Source organism: Elephantulus edwardii, unplaced genomic scaffold (assembly GCF_000299155.1).
Source record: "Elephantulus edwardii isolate Elephantulus edwardi_28Jun2011 unplaced genomic scaffold, EleEdw1.0 scaffold00085, whole genome shotgun sequence".
NCBI lineage: Eukaryota > Metazoa > Chordata > Mammalia > Macroscelidea > Macroscelididae > Elephantulus > Elephantulus edwardii.
The window spans coordinates 13,607,475-13,629,082 of NW_006399835.1; positions in this window are offsets into that span (position 1 = coordinate 13,607,475).

A 21,608-nucleotide genomic window follows, 5' to 3' on the forward strand; every position below is an offset into this window, starting at 1 on the left:
AGGGTCAGTGCAGGAGAGGAAGACCCTGGATGAGACAGGTTGATACAGCAACAGTAGAAATGGGGTCTCGTGTGTCAGCGATAGTGAGGTTGGCTCAGGGTAGGGCAAGGTTTAGAGCTGTTGTTCATAGGGTCGCTATGAGTTGTAGTTTACTCAACAACACATAGGTCAATCATTATTACCTAAACATCCAAAATGGCAAACAGAAATCTAAATTTGAAATTTTAAGATGGTGTGAACTAGCTAAATACTTGTCTTTAAAAATAAAGTTGATTATTGGGACCAAAGTGGGCATAAATCAATAATGATCAATTTTGTGAAACACAATGTATGGGAATGATTGTATGAAAAATAATGTGAATGAAAAAAAAATAGTCAATTAAGCAAAGAACTCATACCATGCTGTCACTTGACTATAATGAAATTTTCAAAGTAAATAACCTAACCCACTGCTGTCAAGTGAATTCCAATGCATAATGGCCCTCAGCTTTTCAAGCCTAGTATATCTTTACTGGAAGAGATTGCCCATCTTTCTTCCTAGGAGCAACTGCAAGATTCAAACTATAGACCTTTCAGTGCAACATGTAAGGCATTATGCCACCAGAGCTCCTTGAACTCCTACTATGTTCTAATAATTATGCATGCATCAGTTCATTTTATTTTTATTTAGCTCATGAAGGAATGAAGGAAGCTATTATCTCCACTACAGCTATGCAGAGTCCAAGAGATTTGGTAGCATACTTTAAATGGTGTTTTCAATTACTCTCCATGCTACTGGACAACGAACAGAATGACAATGAAAGTTGGACAAAAAATAAAGAGAACAGACAAAGATTCAGTGCCTTTGAATCCTGGTGTTGGCAGAGTGTTGAATACACCATGGACTGCCAAAAGAACAAATAAAAGAAGTGCAACCCGAGTGTTCCTTAGAGGCAAGGATGGTGAAATTTCATCTGATGTACTTTGGGCATATTTTCAAGAGGAACCTGTACTTGGGAACCCAGTCATTCTGGGAAAGGTCAGGGTCACAAAAAGTGAGGATGACCCTTAATGAGAAAGACTGACAGAGTGACTACCACGATGGGCTTGAGCCTGACAATGATCGTGAGAATGGCACAGGTTAGGGCAAGGTTCCAATCTGTTGCTCAGAGGGTGGTTTTGAATCGTCGTCAACTTGATGACACCTAACAACACTTTAAGTAACATAGTTAGTAACTACCAAGATAGAATTTCAACATCTTTAAGTCTCTGATACCAAATCCCATACCGTTCTTCTGTTGCTGCTGCTGTCGTGTTCCACCAAGTTGATTCCCACCTACATGGAACTATATAGGACAGAGTAGAACTGCCCTCCAGGGTTTTGGAGGCAGAAATCTTTACAGGGGCAGATATTGAGTAGCTGGTCAGTTCAAACCACAAACCTTTAGATTAGCATCCAAGCTCTTAATTATTGCATCAAAGAGCTCCTTAAAATATATCCTTTCCAAGGATAAGGACATAGACTAGAAAATATTTTACCTACTTATAATGTCCTTGAGTAGATCAGACACTGTAAGTGAAGAGCTTTTCTTTCTAAAGTTTTCTAACACAGAGCTATCTGTAAGCACAAGTAAGGAGGTAAAGCTTAGTACAGTAGCCAAAATACCACCATTATCAATGGACGAGCACAAGAATTTTCAACAAGGAGAACTGGGCTTAAGTAGTCTGTAATGACTTCATTTGATATAGATTCATTAAAAAGGCCTACATGGCAAGTACCATCCTGATCATTGTCTTTGTTATGTGCCATTAAGCCAGAATTGGCTTCTAATTTATCCTTCAGTGACTTTTCAGAGATTGCAAATCACATGGGAGATTGTCCATCTTTTTCCTGTAGTGTAAACTGGTGGATTCAAACAGTTTAACTTTGGGATGGTAGCTGAGCTCCTCATCCACTGGACCAGCAGAGTTCCCTTTTAGATTGTTATCGTTGTTGTTGTTATTGTGTACCCTCAAATCATAACTAACTCATGGCTGATTCCCTAGAGGGTTTTCAAAGGCAGTAAACAGCACAGGAGTTAGTGGTGTGGTAAGAATCTAAAGGCATCATTTCATATTTCAAAGCTTTGTGTTGCTTCACAATACCCTTCAAAGCAGTGAACAATGATTGAGTGCTTCAGATTTATCCAAGGACTTGCTCAAGTTACAGAGAACTTCATGGTTAAAAAATGTCTATTTTCTATTACTGCTGTAATAAATTACCACAAATTTAGCAACTGAAAGCAGCACAAACTTATTATCTCTTAAATCTATATGTCAAAAGCCTTACATGAATCTCATTGAGTTAAAATCAATCTCTTGGCATAGCTATAATCCTTTTTTAAATACATTAGATAAGAATTCTTTTCCTTGATTGCTCCTACATCTAACAGCTGCCTACATTCATTGGGTCATGGTCTTCTTCCTTCACCTTTAAAAGGACAGCATGTTACAATTTTTCTGACTCTCCTATAATCATATTTTTCTCTGATTAAGACAGGAAAGATTTTCAAATTTTAACTGTCATGTGATTTGATTGTCACACAATTAAAAAAATCACACACGATCCAGGAAAATGACTACATAAAGAGGATTTTAATTACATCTACAAAGTACTTTCTGGCATGTAAGGTAATATACAAAAGTTTTGAGAATTAGGAAGTGGAGGTCTTTGAGGGACTGTTATTCTGCTTATCACAGGAAAACTTAAGTGTTTACGGTTAGAAAGGGAAAGAAGATGGATATGGAAGTGACTGCAATACCAGGGAGAAGAGCTAAACATTACAGCAAAGAGATAAAATACCACAAGTGTGCTGACCATTTATACAACTCATGGAAGGAAGAGAAACATGTGGTTGAAATATTAGCTTCCTAGTGGTGCTAATATTGATGGAATGCCAATTGACATATTTCAATAAATTAATGCAGGCCTGGATGTGCCCACCAGGTTGTGACAAGAAATCTGTAGGACAGCTACCTGGTCAACTGACTAGAAGAGATCCATTTTTATTCACATTCTTAAAAAAGGTGATCCAACAGAGTGTGAAAATTTTATGCCTAATGAATATCACATCCAAGCAAAATCTTGAAGATTATCCAAAAATGACTGAACAGTACATCAACAGAGAACTGCCAGAAATACAAGCTGGGTTTAGAAGAGGTTGTGACACTAGGGATATGATTAGCAATGTCAGATGGATCTTCACTGAAAGCAGAGAGCACAAGAATAATACCTGCTTGTGTGTTATTGCCTTTGCAAAGAAAGGCATTTGACTGTGTGGATCACAATAAATTGTGGCAACTGAGAAGAATGGGAATCCAAGAACACTTGATTGTGCTCAGACAAAAACCTATATTTATATCAAGAAGCAGTCTTCAGAACAGAGCAAGAAACCACGGCATGATTCAAAACCAAGAAATGGTGTGTCAGGGATGTGTCCTTTCTTCATACCTTTTCAATTTATATGTGGAACAGATGATTAGGGAGTGTAGATTTTATGAAAAAAAAATGTGGCATCAAGGTTGAAGGTAGATTCATCAACAATATGTGTTGTGCAGGTGACACACAACCTTGCTCACCAAAACTGAGGAGGACCTGAAGTGTTTCCTGCAGATCCAAGACTGTAGTCTTCACTATGGATTGTAACACAACTTGAAGAAAACCAATATTTTCACCACTGGGCCAACTGGCATCATCATAATAGATGAAAAGATTGAGGTTGTTAACAGAATCATCTTGCTCAGGTCCATAATCAACACTCTTGGCACCAGAAGTCAGGAAATCAAAGGACAAGTTGCTTTAGGAAAGTCTACTATCAGGGACCTCTCCAGAGTGCTAAGGAGCAATGTCAGTCTAAGAGACAAAGATGTGTCTAATACAAGCCATGGTCTTCTCAAGTATTTGTTATACGTCAAAGAGCCACACAATTACTAAAGATGACAGAAAAATCGATGCCTTTGAGTTGTGGTGCTAGAAAAGAATTTTTAACATATCATGGACTACCAAGAGAACAAAAAGTCTGTCCAAGAGAGGGTGAAACCTGTTTGCTCCTTGGAGGCAAGGACTTTGAAACTTTGTCTCACATACTTTGGGCACGTTTTCAGGAGAAGCCAGTCCTTATAGAAGGACGTCACGCTTGGAAGGGTAGAAGGATAACGCAAGAGAAGACACTGGATGAGATGGACTGACACTGTAACTGTGGCAACAGAGTCAGGTGTGTCAGAGACAGTAGGATCAGCTCAAGTTGGGCAGAGTTCAAAGCTATTATTCACAGGGTTGTTATGAGTCACGGTCAACTCAACAGCACAGAAGAGCAACAACAAGTAGTGCCACAAGAACAACCACCAGGTTTTTTTAAAAAATCACCACAAAATGAAGTTAAGCATCTAAATCAGCTTTAGGAGAGGGTCCTTTCTGTTTATACCCATGAACATCCCTTGGCATGTATATAATCATTCATGTGGTCACCTGTGTAAGAGTTTCTAACATTTGATAAGACTTCATTCAGAGTGGCTAGGTTTAGGGCTCACCCTACTCTGGGAACTCTGGTGGCCTTAAGAAGCTATTTTGCAATCTCAAAAGCATATGGATCAAATGAACCAGCTGTTCTGTGGGGGAAAAGGATGGACAATTTCCTCCCATATGATTTACTGTCTCTAAAAACCCACTGGAAGGTCAACTATGAGCTGTTCCAACTTGATGGCATATAGCAATAACAACAAGAGTGACCTCATTAACATAACAAAAATTGTTCCAAACTCTTGACTATCTCATATGTGTTAGAACAGAACTGTGCTCCATAATGCTATTTCCATACTGGGTCTAATTCACAGATACAGTGTCTAGAAATCAGAACACATGTTTTGAGAGAACATGATTCAATCTATAATAATAGGATTCTGGAGTTCTTTGAGTCTTTCAAGCTGAGTTTTGAAGAAAGTATAGTTTTCAAAGATAGGATAAAAAAGAAGCAGCATTTAAAAAAAAATCCGTGGTCACAGAAACACATAAGAAGGTGAAGTAGTCATTATAGGTAAAGAAAAATTAAAACAACAGCTGGAACTCATATACATAGGACAATTTAGCATATTACAGAAATGACATTACAATCAATGGGAAAATTATCAGTGTTGTTATAATTAAGTTTCTATTCATACATAAAAGTTAAACTAGGTTTCTACCACAAACCAAATTTTAAAAATAAACTGTACGGAAATTTAAGTTCTAATTATAAAAATAAAATTTTAAACAATTATTAGAAAATACTGGAAAGACATTTTTAAAATACTATACAAAGAAAGCAAAATGGAAAAGGGAAAAGACTGATAAATTTGACCACATCAAAACTTAAAACTTTTATATCCAACTGGCAAGTAAGTACATAAAAAAGATGGTGTACATCATCCGGCATTTGGGAAATGCTCGCTAAAGCAAAAATAAAATAGCTCTAGACACTCATTCAACTCTCTCCTTGGTGGTAAGTTGGAACTGACTTATAGTAGACCCTCCAGAAGGTTTTCAGAGGCTGTAAATTGCACAGAAGATTGTCCATCTCTCTTCCTCAGAGAAGATGATGGATTTTAACCACATGTCTTTGGATTGGCATTGCAACTCCTTACCCATAGTTGTTGTTATTGTTGTTGTTCTTGTTAAGTGTCAATGATGGCTCATAGTGACCCTATGAACGAAAGACTTGAAAAATTGTATACCTTTCATCATTTCTCCACATTCATGGAGTTTCCAGAGGTAAGCTGTTTCAGAAGCAGATAGATGCCACTCCTGCTTCCAAGCTTGTTTTAATCGGGGAGCTCCACCAAACACTGTCCACCATGGGTAAGCATTATCACATTTGGCATCAGTGTCACCGAGTTTAGCGTCACAATAACCATGCTGTACCTCTGTACAGTGAATGGACAGACCAGTGCTATACCACTAGGCTACCAGAACTCTCTAGACACCCACTAGACTGGTTAAAATTCAAAATCATGACAATATCAAGTACTAGTGAATACACAGACCCACTAGAAATCTTATATATGTGGGAATGCAATATGGCACAAACTCTTTAGTAGAACATTAAACAAAAAATTCAACTCAGCAATTGCACTCTCAAGAGAAATAAAAAGTATCTAGGAAGATGGCAGACTAAGTAGATGCAGCCCAAATCCTCTTCAAATAAGACACCAGAAAACAGAGAGAGAAGATACAGATCATAGTCCTGGAACCTTGAATTTCAAAGGAAAGGATAAGGAAGTGATTCAAACACTTACTGAAGGAAGAAACTGAATGAGATCATCAAACGAGGAGACAAATACGGCAGAACTTTGTGAAAGAACCAGACACAGTGCAGACATTTTGAACTTTATAAGCTGCTTTTTGATCAACACAAGAACACCAGCTTTAAAACCATTATGGATTTGATGCCTAGTCCAAAAGTAGGGCCACATCCAGGATTGGAGCTACACACATTCTGTTCCTCTGGACCAGTAGAGTGCACCTTCTTGGACGTCTTTGGGTTAGTAGTGACTTTCCCTACCAGAAACTCTATAAATTTAGTGTCAAGTGCATGTTGCCCCTACAAGGCCACTAGGACTGAAGCAGTTCTCCATCTGAACTGCCTATCTGCAACCTCCATTAGGATTCTGAGGCTGTAAATTACATGAGAGGAAATTTCCCACCTTTTTCTCTCAGAGTCACTCATGGATTAGAAGTGCCAGAGAAGCTTTTGGTTAGCAGTGGGACTCCCTAAGGACTAGACTGTCAAGTGACCCTATAGGACAAGATAAAACTGCTAAATTTATAAATCTTCATTGAAGTATATGGCTAAATTTTTCTCCTGGCTTGAGGGTTCAAATTAGGAACTTTTTTGTTAGCTTAGCAGTCAGTGGTAGCCATTGTGCTACCAGTGACCTTTTAGGTTGAAAAAAAAAATTCCAATTGAAGAGTAATATTATATAGTTTGATATTATTTGCTACTATTTTCAATACTCTAAAAAGTAAATTCCATTTATTTTGTGTGAATATATGGTTATAAAAATATAAAAGAGCCAGAAGGTTGTACACTAGTAACTGTCATTCCCTTTGGAAGAGAGAGATGAATAATGGCTCTGAACCTTGACTTATCCTGAGCCAACCTGACCATCTCTGACACACTTGACACCATTTCCACAATCACAGTGTCAATCCATTTCACCCATGGTCTTTCTCATCTATGCTGACCCTCTACCCTTCTAAACATGATGTCCTTCTGCAAGGACTGTCCTTCTTGGCAAAATGTCCAAGGTATGTGAAACGAAGCTTTAAATGCCTTGCCTCCAAGGAATAAACTGGTTTTGCCTTCTCCAGGACAGACCTATGTGTTCTCTTAGTAAACCATTGTATGTTCAATATTCTTCTTCAGCACCACAACTAAAAGGCATTGATTTTTCTTCTGCCGTCCTAATTCATTGTCCAGCTGTCAGATCATAGCAAGCAATTGAGAAGGCCATGGCCTGGATCAGAAACACTTTAGAATCTGGACTGACATCATTGCCCTTTAGCACTCTGGAGAGATCCTTAACAGCAGATTTTCCCAGTGCAACTCATATTTTGGCTTGGAGCCAGAAAATAGAGAAGTTTCATTTTATTCAATGAACAACAATGTAGGTTTTTGTAGCAGAAATACATTCAATATAGGTTTTGAAGAAAGATGCTGTAAATCTATGTGTTAGAACCATTGAAGTATTTAAAAATTTAAGAACTAGTTTCTGTTTATAGACTCAGAAATGGAGCCTCCTCTAACTCCTTCAGTAACTCATTTCAGTAACATACTGAAAACAAGCATTTCACTTGTCCTCTAACCTACCTCATGGTCATCCTGAATCTCTTGTAGATTCCAGTGGAAACCAGTCATATATATATACTGGTTTATACAAAGTTTGAATACATTGTTTTTCACACAGGATCTTTCCTGTTTTCCTCATCACCCCCACTCATCATATTGTGTGACCCTATGATTAGCCTGCCCCCTCACCCACCCTCACCCCTTTGCTTCCACCTTTCCCCCCCACCCCACCAGCTTAGATCTTCAGATTCAGTCTATAATAATGGTTTTATACTGTGTTTGTCCTTATAGGGGCTGAGTTAGTTCACTCAGCATAATGCTCTCCAGTGCCTCCCAAGTTAGGCAGAAATCCACAAAATCATTGCTCCTGCATGTTTCATAGTATTCCATTGTGTGAATGTACCATAATTTCTCAATCCATTCGATTGTGGTTGGACATCTGGGCTGTTTCCATGTTCTTGCAATAGTGAATAATGCTGCCATGAACATTGGTGTACGAGTCTCTGTTTGTGCCTCAGTTCTCATTTTCTCAGGGTATATTCCAAGCAGTCTTGATAAAGTGTTTTTAAAAAGACACAACCCCCACATGATGTCCACTCCCTTCCTGAAGAAGAGATTTTCTTCTCGTAGAGGGCAAAGACACAGGCACCGAGACAAGAGCAGTAAGAAATGTAGAGACAAAGGGCGATGGTCACACCTGAATCAACAGAGCTGACACATTTATTTCTACTGGAACTTCTAATAGTGGAGTCCTTACTGACAAGAGCCCTGTTGGCAAGGGCGCATGAGTGAACTTTGACTATGACTGATTTCTTTATAAGAACAATCCTATAGCCCAGTTTCCTTAGCCTTGGTTGCTTCACATCTTCCCACTTACTTCAGTCTGCCTACTGTTGTTGTTAGGTGACATCAAGTTGGTTTCAACTCATAGTGACCCCTTGCACAACACAAGAGATCATTGCCTCATCCTACACAGTCCTCACAATCATTGTTCTAGTTCAGTCCACTTGCTGTAGCCATTATGACAATCCATATAATTCAGAACCTTCCTCTTTCTCATTGAGCTTATACTTTTCTGAGAATGATGTCTTTCTCTAGGGATTGTTTCTTCCTGATAGCGTGCTCAAAGTACCTGAGATGAAGTCTTGCCATCCTCACTTCTCAAGAAGCATTATAGCTACACTTCCTCCAGACTCTAAGCAAATATCCTCCAAGAATGAGGGTACTAAACATCCCAACTAAGCAACATGAGTAACTGCATGTTTACCTATACAGAAACACTAACGTACACATAAACAAGCAGAAAATGGTAGAACCCACAATTGCAGAACACAGAAAAAACAGTAAAAGAATTAAATCAACTAAGCAAACAGTAAGTCTGGGAAATTCACCACGAAAACAGTAGTAGGAAAACTTTAGTCTTCTGCTTATGTACATATACCTCCCCTTCTAAAGCTCAGCATGGCCATCTGCTCTCAGAGAGAGAGCCTGCTCTCTGACTGTAGACAAAGGAGTTGTTTTTATTGTTAGGTGCCTTTGTTTGCAAACATAGTGTCTGTGTAGGGGCTTCCTTATGAAATAAAGAAAGGTATTTGTATTCATTTAGCCTGTGTCAGAACTCACAAAGGACTGAGTATCAGAGTTCTATTAACCTATATTTAGAAGCAGGAGTGGCATGAACTTCCTAAACAACATGCCTCCAGAAATTCTATGAGCTTTGATAAATGTCGATAGTTGTAGGGCAGCTTCAGGCCTTTTGTTCATAGGGTCGCTATGCTATGAGTCGTGCTCAATTTGAAGGCAATCAACAACAACAACATTAACCTATATACCATACGTGCCTAAAGACTGTTAGGAAAGGCTAAATGATTTCTTTAGGAAATTAAGACTTCCAAAAGCACCATGTATAATCGAGAAAGTCACACACACTCAAGACAAAATACAAGTCCAGAAATTATCTAAGAAAACTCTTTAATTTCTGACTCAGTGAAAGCCTGGTTGAATGCAGGGGATTTTAGCCAATGTCAGTTTTCAAGGCTGAGAGTGGTATTATTATTTAATTCTTTTTGCTTGTTTCTTTTTTCCTCTGGGATTCAAAGCAATCTCTTCAAAACACTAACCTAACTACAAACCAGAAATTTCTGTGTCTACATACATTAATTTGAAGATAGTTTTAGAAAAGAGTTGAAGAAAATCATCAAACAGATGACTATAGCCTTCAACAAACAACAACAATAGAAAGGGAGGGAGAAAATTCTGGATAAAGGAAAGACTATGACATCCAGAGATACCATATTATCATATTCATGTGTCTTGGTTTCACAAAAAATCAGAAAGCGTGCAAAGAAACAGAGGGGAAATGCACATTCAAAAATAATGACAGTAAAAGAAAGCAAAACAAATCTTTGTAAAATTCCACTTAATGGATTTATTAGGCAAAAATTTTAAAACAACACTACTTAAAAAATATACAAAGAACTAAAGAAATCTCAAAAAATGAGGCAGAAACAAAACAGGAATATGAAAAAAGAGGTAAGTCAGTTCACTGAAAGAATTCAAGAACCAACTAGACTGATAGAAGAAAGAACCTATGAACTCAAAGGTAATATCAATTATTGATCATGTGGAGGAAAAGGTCTGAACAAAGTCTGAGGTACTTACAGGGCACCAGCAAGTGGACTAACAAACACATTACGGAAGTTCTAGATGGAGAATATAAAGTAAAAAGGGGGTTGGAGAGTATTTTAAAAAAACAATTCCTTCAAACTTCCCAAATTCACAAACAGACCTAAATCAGTGTCAGAGCATAACTGAGTTACATAGGATTTCCTGTGGCTTGTTTTTCAGAATTAAGTCACCAACCTTTTCTTCCTATTATTTCTGAGTGGACACAAACCTCCAATCTTTTGGTTAGCTGCTTTTTCTTTAACCATTTATATAACCCTGTATTCCCCTGAGGCTACTCCATAAAATTCATTTGATTCTAACAAACATATGTGTCTTGGAAAAAGTGCAACCAAGGTATTCCTTAGAGAGAGAAAAGGCAAAACTTTATCTCACACACTGGGAGCATGTGGTCAGAGGTACTGATCATGGGAAAAGTAAATAGGCAAAGAGAGGAACACCTTTAATGAAATAGATTAACACTGTGACTGCAACAATGATCCTGGGCAGAGCAGAGATCAAAATAATGGCACAGGACAGGGCAAGATTCCAATCTGGGGCTCATAGAGTTGCTGTGACTTTTAGTCAGCTTGATAGCAACTAACACCACCACCACTTTGAAGTTGTTATGTTCTTCTCACCTATATTTGTTAATTGTTCATTTTTATTTTTGTTGCCATTGAAAGGAGCTTTGGTGGCCTAGTGGATGAGGAGGTATATTGCCAAACCAAAGGCTCATGGTTCAAATCTACCAGCTGCTCTGCCGGGGGAAAAATGGTCAATCTCCTCCCATGAGATTTATAGCCTCTGACCCACTGGAGGGCCAGCTATGTGTTGGTTCTGCTGACCCCAAGGCAATGACTGTTGCTTGTCATTTAGTGTACACACACAGCAGAGCATGCATCAACCCATATGCCAACATAAATCAATAATATTGATTACTTTCTTTGGGTTGTGCAACCATTCTTACCCTCCTTTTCTGAGTTGTTCTTCCTCCAGTAACATAAACTTACTGTTCCTAATGTTTCGATCTAATCTTTACATAGTTGTTGTCAATTTAATCCCATATAGATAGCTTGGTTTTTTTATAGATTGATAAATAGATAGTTCTTAAAAGACGAAATCTTCAAAGTAGACCTTGCTTTTAGGAGAAGGTTTATTTTGGTGTTTTGGTTTGGTTTTTTAATAATGTTTGAACTTGATGCTTCTTCCTTGACATTATGTCAGTGTGTGCTGCAGTTTCTGTTGTGTCTATGTAGGTTGTTAGTCCCTTTATGATGCTACTGATAAGTTGCAGACTTTCAATGCTGCACCTGATTCTGTTTTGCAGAGGCAATGGTTGTCTGTGGACATCCATGTGCCTCATTTCCTGTGGCAAGTTTTTCATCAGTTGTCCATTGAGGGTAAAGAAGCTGAGGTTTCTCTCTTTACCCAGATGTGTTGGCTTTGCTTTTCTGTCTCATCTGATAAGTTTATGAGAGTGGGCGCCTTCCCTCAGGAGTAGGCAAAGTCTCAGAAGTACTTTCTGGAATATTTTGCCCACGGAAAAGGTCCAGGGAAGTGGTTAGGTTTGAATAGTATAGCACTCAAGTCTTAGCTGGTGCTTTTGGCAAATCCAATGTACCCTTCTCCTCTCCTGTCCTGCCTGAGCAGATAATGGCCCATGGAAATGGCAAATGTCCCAACAGTGCTGTCCCCAAGTTTCACCTGGTCCTGATGCCTAAACCTTGTGTCTATTTCCTCATCTGCAGCTATTTTAGAGGGGGCTGTTCTTGCCTGTGCAGACACAGGCCCAGAGAAGTAGGAAGGTCCAAACTGTGCAGCCTCTAAGTCTCAGTTGGTTCTAATGGCTGGTCTGCACACCTTTCTCCTCTCATGTGGCTGATCAGGATGGAGCCACTCATTCCTGAGCTGATAAAAGTCCAGGGAGGTGGCAAAGTTCACACAATGCAGTTCTCAAGTCTTAGTTGGTACTAATGGCTAACCAATGCACTTGTATCCTCTTCTGTAGCTAGTCAGGAGGGAATTGCTCCCATCTAAGCCAACAAAGGCTCAAGAAAGAGGCAATGTCCTAACAGCATAGTACTCAAGTCTCAGTTGATGCTACTGGTCAACACTGGTACCTATTTCCTCCTCTGCCTGAGTAGATAATGGCCAAGGAAGCAGCAAGGTCCAAATAAGGCAGTCCCCAAGTCTCTGTTAGTGGTGTAATGGACAATCTGCATACCTCTCTCCTCTTCTGAAGTTGGTCAGGAGCCAAAGCAGGCATTGTTTACTATTTAAGCCAAACAATTGTGTGCTTTCAAGAAGACTTTAGGGCATCTTTTTAGTTATTTTTATTAACTCAGGGTAATAGTTTTGGCAATTCAACCTTTTGGACACTGATGCTTGAATGCTGTCATTACTCACTATGCCTATTGCCATCAAATAGATTCCAACTCATAGCAACTCCCTAGGAAAGAGTAGAAACTCATAGGATTTTCATGTCTATAAACTGTACAGAAGCAAACTGCTACATCTTTCTTCCACAGAGTGGTTGCTGGGTTTGCACTGCTGACCTTTCAGTTAGCATTCATGCTTTAACCACTGTACCACCAAAACTCTAATGAATGCACGACATCCATACTTAAATGGTGGGAATGATGCTGGGATAGGAGATGGGGATTCAAGCTCAAATTCCTGTATGAAGCAAAAGTACATATATCACATAAGGAGAAACTGAACCCAGTATGGCATCTGAATAAAATGCAATTTTGATTGCAAAGAGAAGGAAAAAGCAGGAGAAGAACTATTTGGTCTCTCAATCTCTTACTGTCAAGACATTTATGTCTCTTTTCTTTTTTTTTTTTTAAATAGATCCAGGCTAGAACAGTGATTCCTTATTTTTGGCAAATGTCTATGACAAGTAACTAAAGGACAGCTCAATCTAGTAATAAAGCAACCCAGGGTAACATGATAGGGTGAAAGCATAGCTTGGACTTGGAAGTAGGGGCAGTGGTTTCATTTTGGAAGGGGTGAGCTGAGCTAAAGGACTGGGCCTTTGAAGTGAATGAAGCTACCTACTCTAAGTACATCAGAGTACTAGATCCATGTCCCACAATGGACATCTTAGAGACACTGGACTTCTAATCTGAATATTCAGATCCAGTAAATTATAGAGATTTGGATAGATGAAGATCCAAAATCTTGGGGCTCCTGAAAGATTATGCTCTCTTGTGGTTGTTTCATATTACTATTCGAAAAATTATCAAAAAGTATAAAACCAATCGATTAGTTTACACAGCTGAAAGTCAAAAGTTTGAAATGAGTTTCATGGGGCTAAAACCAAGGTATTGATGGGGCCACAGCACCTCTGGAAGCTCTAGGCAAGTATCTACTTCTTTACCTTTAACAGTTCCTAGCAGCCACCTGCATTCCTTCTTGCATCTTTTCTATTTGCAAATCTGTCTCTGACTCTGACCTTCTGTTTCTACTGCCACATCTCCTCTGACCCTGATCCTTCTCTCAAAGACTCCTTGTACTTACACTGGGACCATCCAGATAATCCAGGATAATATCCCATCTCAAGAGAATTCATTTTATTATGTAAAATAACATATTCTCAGATTCTAGGGATAGAACATGGACATCTCTGAGGGGTGACGGAGGGAAGTAGCATTATTCAGCCTACCACAGCATGTTTACACATGCCAGTAAAATGCAAAGCCTCTGACAATCACACACACACACACAAAAAAAAAAGAAGTCATCAATAGACAGGAAGCAAGAAAAGAGAAAGAATAAAAGTTCTCTTAGAGTCTTGGATTCATAGTGTTGCATAGCCACACTATGAACAACAGATGGAAACCTTGCTCTATTCTGCACCTTCCTCTCCCATTGCTGCACTCACTCTGTCAACACAAAATCAGGACAGGAGGCAAAAGAGTGCCATGTCATCTCAATTCTAGTTGCACATTAGAATCTCTTGAAGAGTTCATTTAAAAAAAAAAAAAACAACCAGCCATTATCTAGAGATTTTGGCTTCAGTTAGTCTCGAGGAAGCCCATGGCATCAGCATTTTAAAATTATTCTATGGGACTGTATCTGGAGGTCTCTGATTCAAGTATATCCCACGACAACACATAAGGAAGACCTATGATCTCCTTCCATAAAGAGTACAGTTAAGAAAATACCCTAAAACAGTTCTATTCCATGGCACACTGAGCCAGAAATAATACAATAGTGGCAAGTTTCTTAGGGATTAAGAGGTCAGATTCTGGAACCAAACTTCTACATGCAAAGGCCAGTTTTACCATCATGTGCCTGAGGGGAGGCAAATTAGTTAACTTTGCTTCAATTTCTTCTGTAAGACGTGGGTAATGGTACTAAGACCTACTAAGGGCAATTGATCACAGATGAGTTGGTTCCAGCTCACAGTGAACTGCCCTATAGGGTTTCCAAGGTTGTAATCTCTATGAAAGGAGATTCCTCATCTTTCTCCCAAGTCAACCACCAACTTTTCGTTAAGTAGCCAACTGTTCACCAACTTCAGTACCTTATAAAGTGGAAGCTCCGTTGGAGTAATGTAAGTAAAATTCTGGCCACAGAGTTGTGGTTATGTGTCCTCAAACTGGAACCAACTTATAGTTGACTCTCTAGGGGTTTTCAGAAATTATAACTAATACCAGAGGCAATCACTCAACTTTCTCCAGATGGTAGGTCCAAATTACACACCTCTAGATTGGTAGTACAACTCCTATCCACTCGGTCATTAGAGCTCCATTATCACACTGCATACATGTTGCAGGTTTTTACTTCAAATGCTTCAAAACTCTCCGCAAGACTGCTTCTTCCCCAGACAGAACTGAAAGTCATTTCTATGTCTTTGGGGTGGGGGGTGCGGAGGTAGAAGGTGGCATTGGAGAAACACTCTAAGCAGAATCTCCCCATCCTTCCTAGTAATGACAAGTCCTAGAAGTGCAGAATTACAGGGTTCCCCATCTAGCCCTCAGGAAAACAAGTGAGAAGTAACACCAGGAAAGGCTGGAGCTGAGTAGGGAAGGAAGTGGTGTTCTATGCAAACCACTTCATCTAACCAGCTCATTGCAGTCCAACCCTCTGCTAAGAATTTGCCTTTCTGTGCCACATACACTCAATCAGAATCTACATTTTATTTTTGTGTGTGTGTACCATCAAATTGTATCTGACTGATACAGGAGGAGATTTCCCCTCCTTCTCCAGCACAACATTTGGTGGATTTGAACCTCGTACCTCTGGGATTGCAGTGCAGCTTCTTGCCACTGGGCTACTAGAGCTCCCTAGAATCTACATTTTTAACAATATCAGAGTATATGCAATAATAACCCGAGGTCTTGTTATAACAAAGATTCTGATTTTATATAGCTGGGGTGGAAATTAAAATTCTCAACAGGGGTCCAATGAGAATGAATCCATTTGAAACCCTGGTGCAAACTCAAGAAAGGCTAAAAGCTATGAAGGTTTAACTGCTTCTTGTTGTCACTGCTAAGTGCCATTGTGACCCTTTTACCAAAAATCTGCATCTAGTCCCGTCCCATGCCATCCTCACATTTCCTGACACACAAGAGCCCATTGCAGCCCTCACCTTGTCAAACAAACTGGTTGAGGGTCTTCCTCTCCTTTGTCGACTCTTTTTTTTTTTTTAACCCTTCCCAACATCATGTCGTTCTCCAAGGAATAGCACCTCCTAGCAATATGTCCTAAGTATGTGAGGCAAAGACTGATGAGTCTTTCTTGCCTCCAAAGAGCACTACAATTGCACCCTCTCCAAGATATATCTATTTGTTTTCTTGGCTGCCCATGGGATGTTCACAGATGTGCTCTTCTCCAACACCACAGCTCTAAGGCATCAATTCTTTTTCTGTCATCCTTGTTTGAGTGAAATAAGTCACGAAAGGATAAGTATTGCACAATGCTATCATTTTTAAAAGCTAAAGAAAGATTTATACATTGAGAGAGTCATTCTAGTATGGTTACCAGGGAGTGGAAAAGAAGGAGTAGAAAATTAATTAATAGATAATACACACTTATTAAAATGAGTGAAGGGAAAGACAATGTGGAATGAATGGACTATCAGACATTGTGGACATTGTAATTAATGTTATGGAGTAAAATGTACATGAATGATTGGAAAAAATATACTTTGTAAATTTTCATTCAAATTTTAATTTTAAAAAATTGGGGGGAGGGGGAATTATTCATAATGTGGCTCTACCCTAAACCTAGAATCTCCAAGAAAAATCCTGGGGATATTTTGCTTTCAGTAAGTGCACCAGATGATTGTAGCAAACTACGTTTGGAAGCTACTGTTCTACATATCCTTAGCTCCAATCCTAGCCTGATCTCTAAGCATAACAGAGCCTCATCAACTCTAAAACCGAGTAAGGGAAGGAAGAAGAGAGAAGGGCTTACTATGAACATTATGTGCTAAAACATCTGACATACGCCAGTGGTCTTAAGCTCATGAATACGGACATCTTATTATGTACCAAAATAGTTGACTTGCTCCAATTAATTTAAGCCTCCTAATTGTTATCAGTCAGATTCTGGAGGGGATAAGCTGATCTGATTAGTCATTTTTACTTAAATCAGGTGTGGGCTGGAAGTCTTTTGTTTATAATCAGGACCCAGTGGGCAGGCCTTTGTGAGTAACTGTCTGCCCAAGAGTTTCCTATTGTAGCTCCTGTCTGAAGGTGTAAAAACTGTGTTGCTATTAGAGATCCAAACTAAATCAGTAGTATGGGGAGAACATTGTTCTAACTGATGCAGTGCTCATTTGTCAGGTTTCTGTACTGAGATAACTTGTGGGTTGCTGAGATACTGAAAACTCTGCCACTGGTATGTCAAATGCCATAAGGGCTATCCATGGTGGACAAATTTTAGTAGAGCTCCCAGATTAAGACAGACTAGGAAGCAGGATCGACCATTCACTTCTTAAAGAACAGGTCTCTAAAAACTCTTCGAACACAGTGACTGCAGCAATGGGCTCTAATTTGTCAGAAAGTGTGAAGATGACACAGAGTGGGCAGGACTTCACAGTTCATGGGGTGGCTGTGAGTAGTACTTGACTCGCCAGCACCTAACAACAACATTTAACAGAATATGATAAAGCGCTGTATTTTGCAGATATTAAAACACAGCATAAATCAGTGTAGTGACAAAAGCAAAGATCAATCCCAAATCTGTCTAAAAGGCACAATGGAAGGAACCAAAGCCAAACTGACTACTGCTGAGCTGATTCTGACTCATACCCACCCTATAGTAGACAGAGTAAAATTGCCTTCATAGGGTTTGTGAGGTTGCAGACTGCCTCATTTGATCTGTGGAGCAGCTGGTGGGTTCAAGCGAGCAACCTTTTGGTTAAAAGTTCAATGCTTACCTTTACTGAGGACCTGCTACTCCAGAAACTGTACAGCTATACAGTAGCTTAAGGGACAACACCTCAAAATCAAATCAAACACACTGCCATTGACTTGGTTCTAACTCATAATGACCCTCTGTTGGGTTTCTGAGGCTATAAACTTCAACAGAAGTTATAGAGTTATAGAAGTTGTAGAGCAACTGATAGAGTCAGACCATACACTTTTGGTTAGTGGGCTGAGTATTTTCCTTTTCATTTTCCATTTGAAAGGACGGAGACTTAGAAATGCTAAATAATTAACCCAAAGTCAAATGGCTTATAAATGTTGAAATAAGGATCCTAACTCAGTTGTAAACCTCAATCTCTTTAGCACAGTCTGCCCTCTTCTCCATGCCTTAAAAACAGTAACCAGCATAAAAAGAACAATAAATATATGTAGAATGCCAGTTTTGTATCTTTCAGAGGACTATGAGCTTTATATGCAATATTTATGTGGAAATATAACACATCTATGGTTTGTAAAATAAAGATATGAGTCAGTTACATAGAGTCATGCTCAAAGTATGGTCTACAGACCAGTGGGATAATCTAGGAGGCTTAGAAATGCAGACTCACCTAGACCCATGGCATCAGAATTTTCACAAAGTTCCCAGATAATGCCTAAACACAATAAAGATTGACAGGGTTGCCTTAAATGGTTTGTCTCTGATCTTTTTCTTTAGGACAAGTTCTCTTGGTAATGTGTAATTATCACTGAAGAAGCTCTAGTCTCCATATACTGGGCCTTTCACAGCTTTGGGTGATGAAACAACCAGACTCCAGGACAAAGCTAGAGAAGGGGGCAGCTGCCACAATTCTGTAATTTGACTTGGCATCAGGGAGGGCAGGAGGCCTCAGAACACTCTTTCCCAACGACAGCTCTATGTCTTGAGTGTTATGGGGTGTTGATCTCTAAAGATACACTATTATACTCAAATATTCTGAGCAGGGGTTACTCCTTAGCAAGATAAACCTCTTTGCAAATAAGAATGGTTATGAAAGCAAGCATAAGATGAAGCAATGTTTCTCAAACTTAGAGAAAACCTTTTCAAAAGGAAAAAAAATATGACTATGTAAGATCATTATTGTAGAAATAGATAATAGTAAAACATGTATGAGGATCTAAGAGCGGGGTGCAGAGGGGTGGGGATAGAGTGGAGGAGGGGTAATCATGGGGTTACAAGGTTTGATGAGTGGAAGGAGGGTGAATTAGGGAGGTGAGGAGGATACAGTGTGAGCGGCAATGTATACAAATTTTGTAGGTAAATGAGTGTAAAATTAAAAAAAAGAAAAGAATTGCAAGAAATTAAAAAGAAAAGGAAAATAAAACAGGAAAAAAATCAATTTGTTTAGACTCAGCATGATAATGAAAAATATTTTATTATAAAGTTTCTTAAAACTAAATATAAATAATATAATACTAATAATAATAATATAAAAATATCTATTTTGGACATCTATAAAAACAACTGGTAGCCTACTTGACTGGGAGCTGTGCTGACAAAAAAATTTGTGGTTCAAATCCACTGACTACTCTACAGGCGAAAGATGGGAAATCTCCTCCTGTGCAATTTACAGCCTCTGAAAACGAACTGGAAAGTCAGCTATCAGTAAGTTCCCACTCATTAATAATAAGAGAAAAAAAAAACAATAACAAGTTACATATTTAATACAAATAAAACAAAATAAGATGTAAGTTTTTAAAATCATATATTTTTTCATGGCATGAATATAGGTGTTGTTCTTGCTGTTGTTAGGTGCCATTGAATCAAGTATGACTCCTTGTTGTTATTGTTGTTGCTGTTATGTTCCGTCACCTGCAACTCATAGCAACCCTATGTACAACAGCTCTGAGTCAGTCTCACTGACTCCAACACACCTACCTACCCCCATTGCCCTAGTTACTTTATCAGTCCACCTCATCCAGGATCTTCCTCTCCTGCACTGTCCCTCTACCCTTCCAAGTATGATGTCCTTCTCCAAAGATTGGTTTCTCCTGGCCACGTGCCCAAAGGATGTGAGATGAAGCTTCAAAATCCTAGCCTCCAAGGAGAAACTTGCTTTCACCCTTTCTAAGACGGACCTGTTTGTTTTCTTGGAATGTTCAATACTCTTCTCTAGCACCATACCTCAAAGGTATCAATTCTTCTTCTGTCATCCTTACTCATTGTCCAGTTCTCTCATGCATAGCAAGTAATTGTAAAGACCATGGCCTGGATTAGGTGCATCTTGGTCTCTAGACTGACATCATTGCTTCTCAGCACCCTGGAAAAGTCCCTGATAGCAGATTTACATAATGCAATGTACCTTTTGATTTCCTGACTGATGGTGACAAGAGGGTTGATTATAGAGCCAAACAAGCTGTAATTGTTAACAATCTCAATCTCTTCTCCATCCATCATAGTAACATCAATTGGCCCAATGGTAAGAATCTGTGTTTTCTTGATATTGAGCTTCTATCCATATTGAAGACAATACTCCCTGACCTTCTGCAGCAAGGCCTTCAGGACTTCCTCAGTTTCAGCAAGCAAGGTTGCATCATTTGCATAACCAAGGTTGTTAATGAGTCTTCCTCCAATCATAATGCCACATTCCTCCTTATAAAGCCCAGCCTCCCAAATAATCTGTTCTGCATATAGATTGAAAATGTATGGAGACAGGACCCATCCCTATTGCACCCCCTTCCTGTGTTTGAGCCATGTATTATTGCTCTGCTCTGTTCTAAGCACTGCTTCCTGGTCTAAGCATGACTCATAGCAACAGATGTGAACACTGAACATGTGGACAACAGATCCGAACATTGTTCTATCTTGTGCCATCCTCATAATTTCTAACATACCTGAGGCAATTCTAGCAATCACTGTATCAATTCATCTGGTTCAGTATCTTCCTCTCTTTCACTGATCTTCTACCTGACATGCCTGAGGTACGTGAGACAAAACTTTGTCATCATTGCCTCTAAGGAGTGTTCCTGTTACACTTTCTCCATGGCATATCTATTTGTTCTTTGGTAAATCCATGGGATATTCAGTACTTATCTCTAACACCACAACTCAAAGGCTTCAGTTCTTCTTCTGTCATCCTTATTCACTCTCCAGCTCTCAGACACATAGGAAGTGTTTGAAAGGACTATGGTCCAATTGAATATAGTACTGACAGGATATGTAAATTATTAGGTGGGCCAAAATTACTCAATTCTCAACTCAAATGTAAATTCACTTAAAGGTGGTTTGCATGTTAATACTATCCTTTTCTTTATTAATCAACTCTTAATAAGTACAGCACTGTCATGATTCTAAATAAAAACCCTAACTGAGACCACTGGTCAAACTCTGATACAAGATGGTCAGCCAGGTGATCCAGAATGTATCCTTGTCAATCACCGTTGGGATGAAAGTACAAGGTTGGACTATTATAGAAAGCTTGAAGACCCTCACCTCCAAGAATATATTAGCTTATTTCCAGTTAATCAACTCCAATTTGAAAAACACTGTCCTAAAGAATTGAGAATTGTTCCCTAAAAATCATTCAGAGCTGATTTTTCTCTATAGCAATATCAAAGCTAATGCAGAAATGGCAACATTCAGAATACCCCATTTTATAAGATTCACTAAATTATACCTATTTGTTATAACGTAAACTCTAATTCACAATAACTCCTAAGTGATGCAAATGGTTATGTAAGC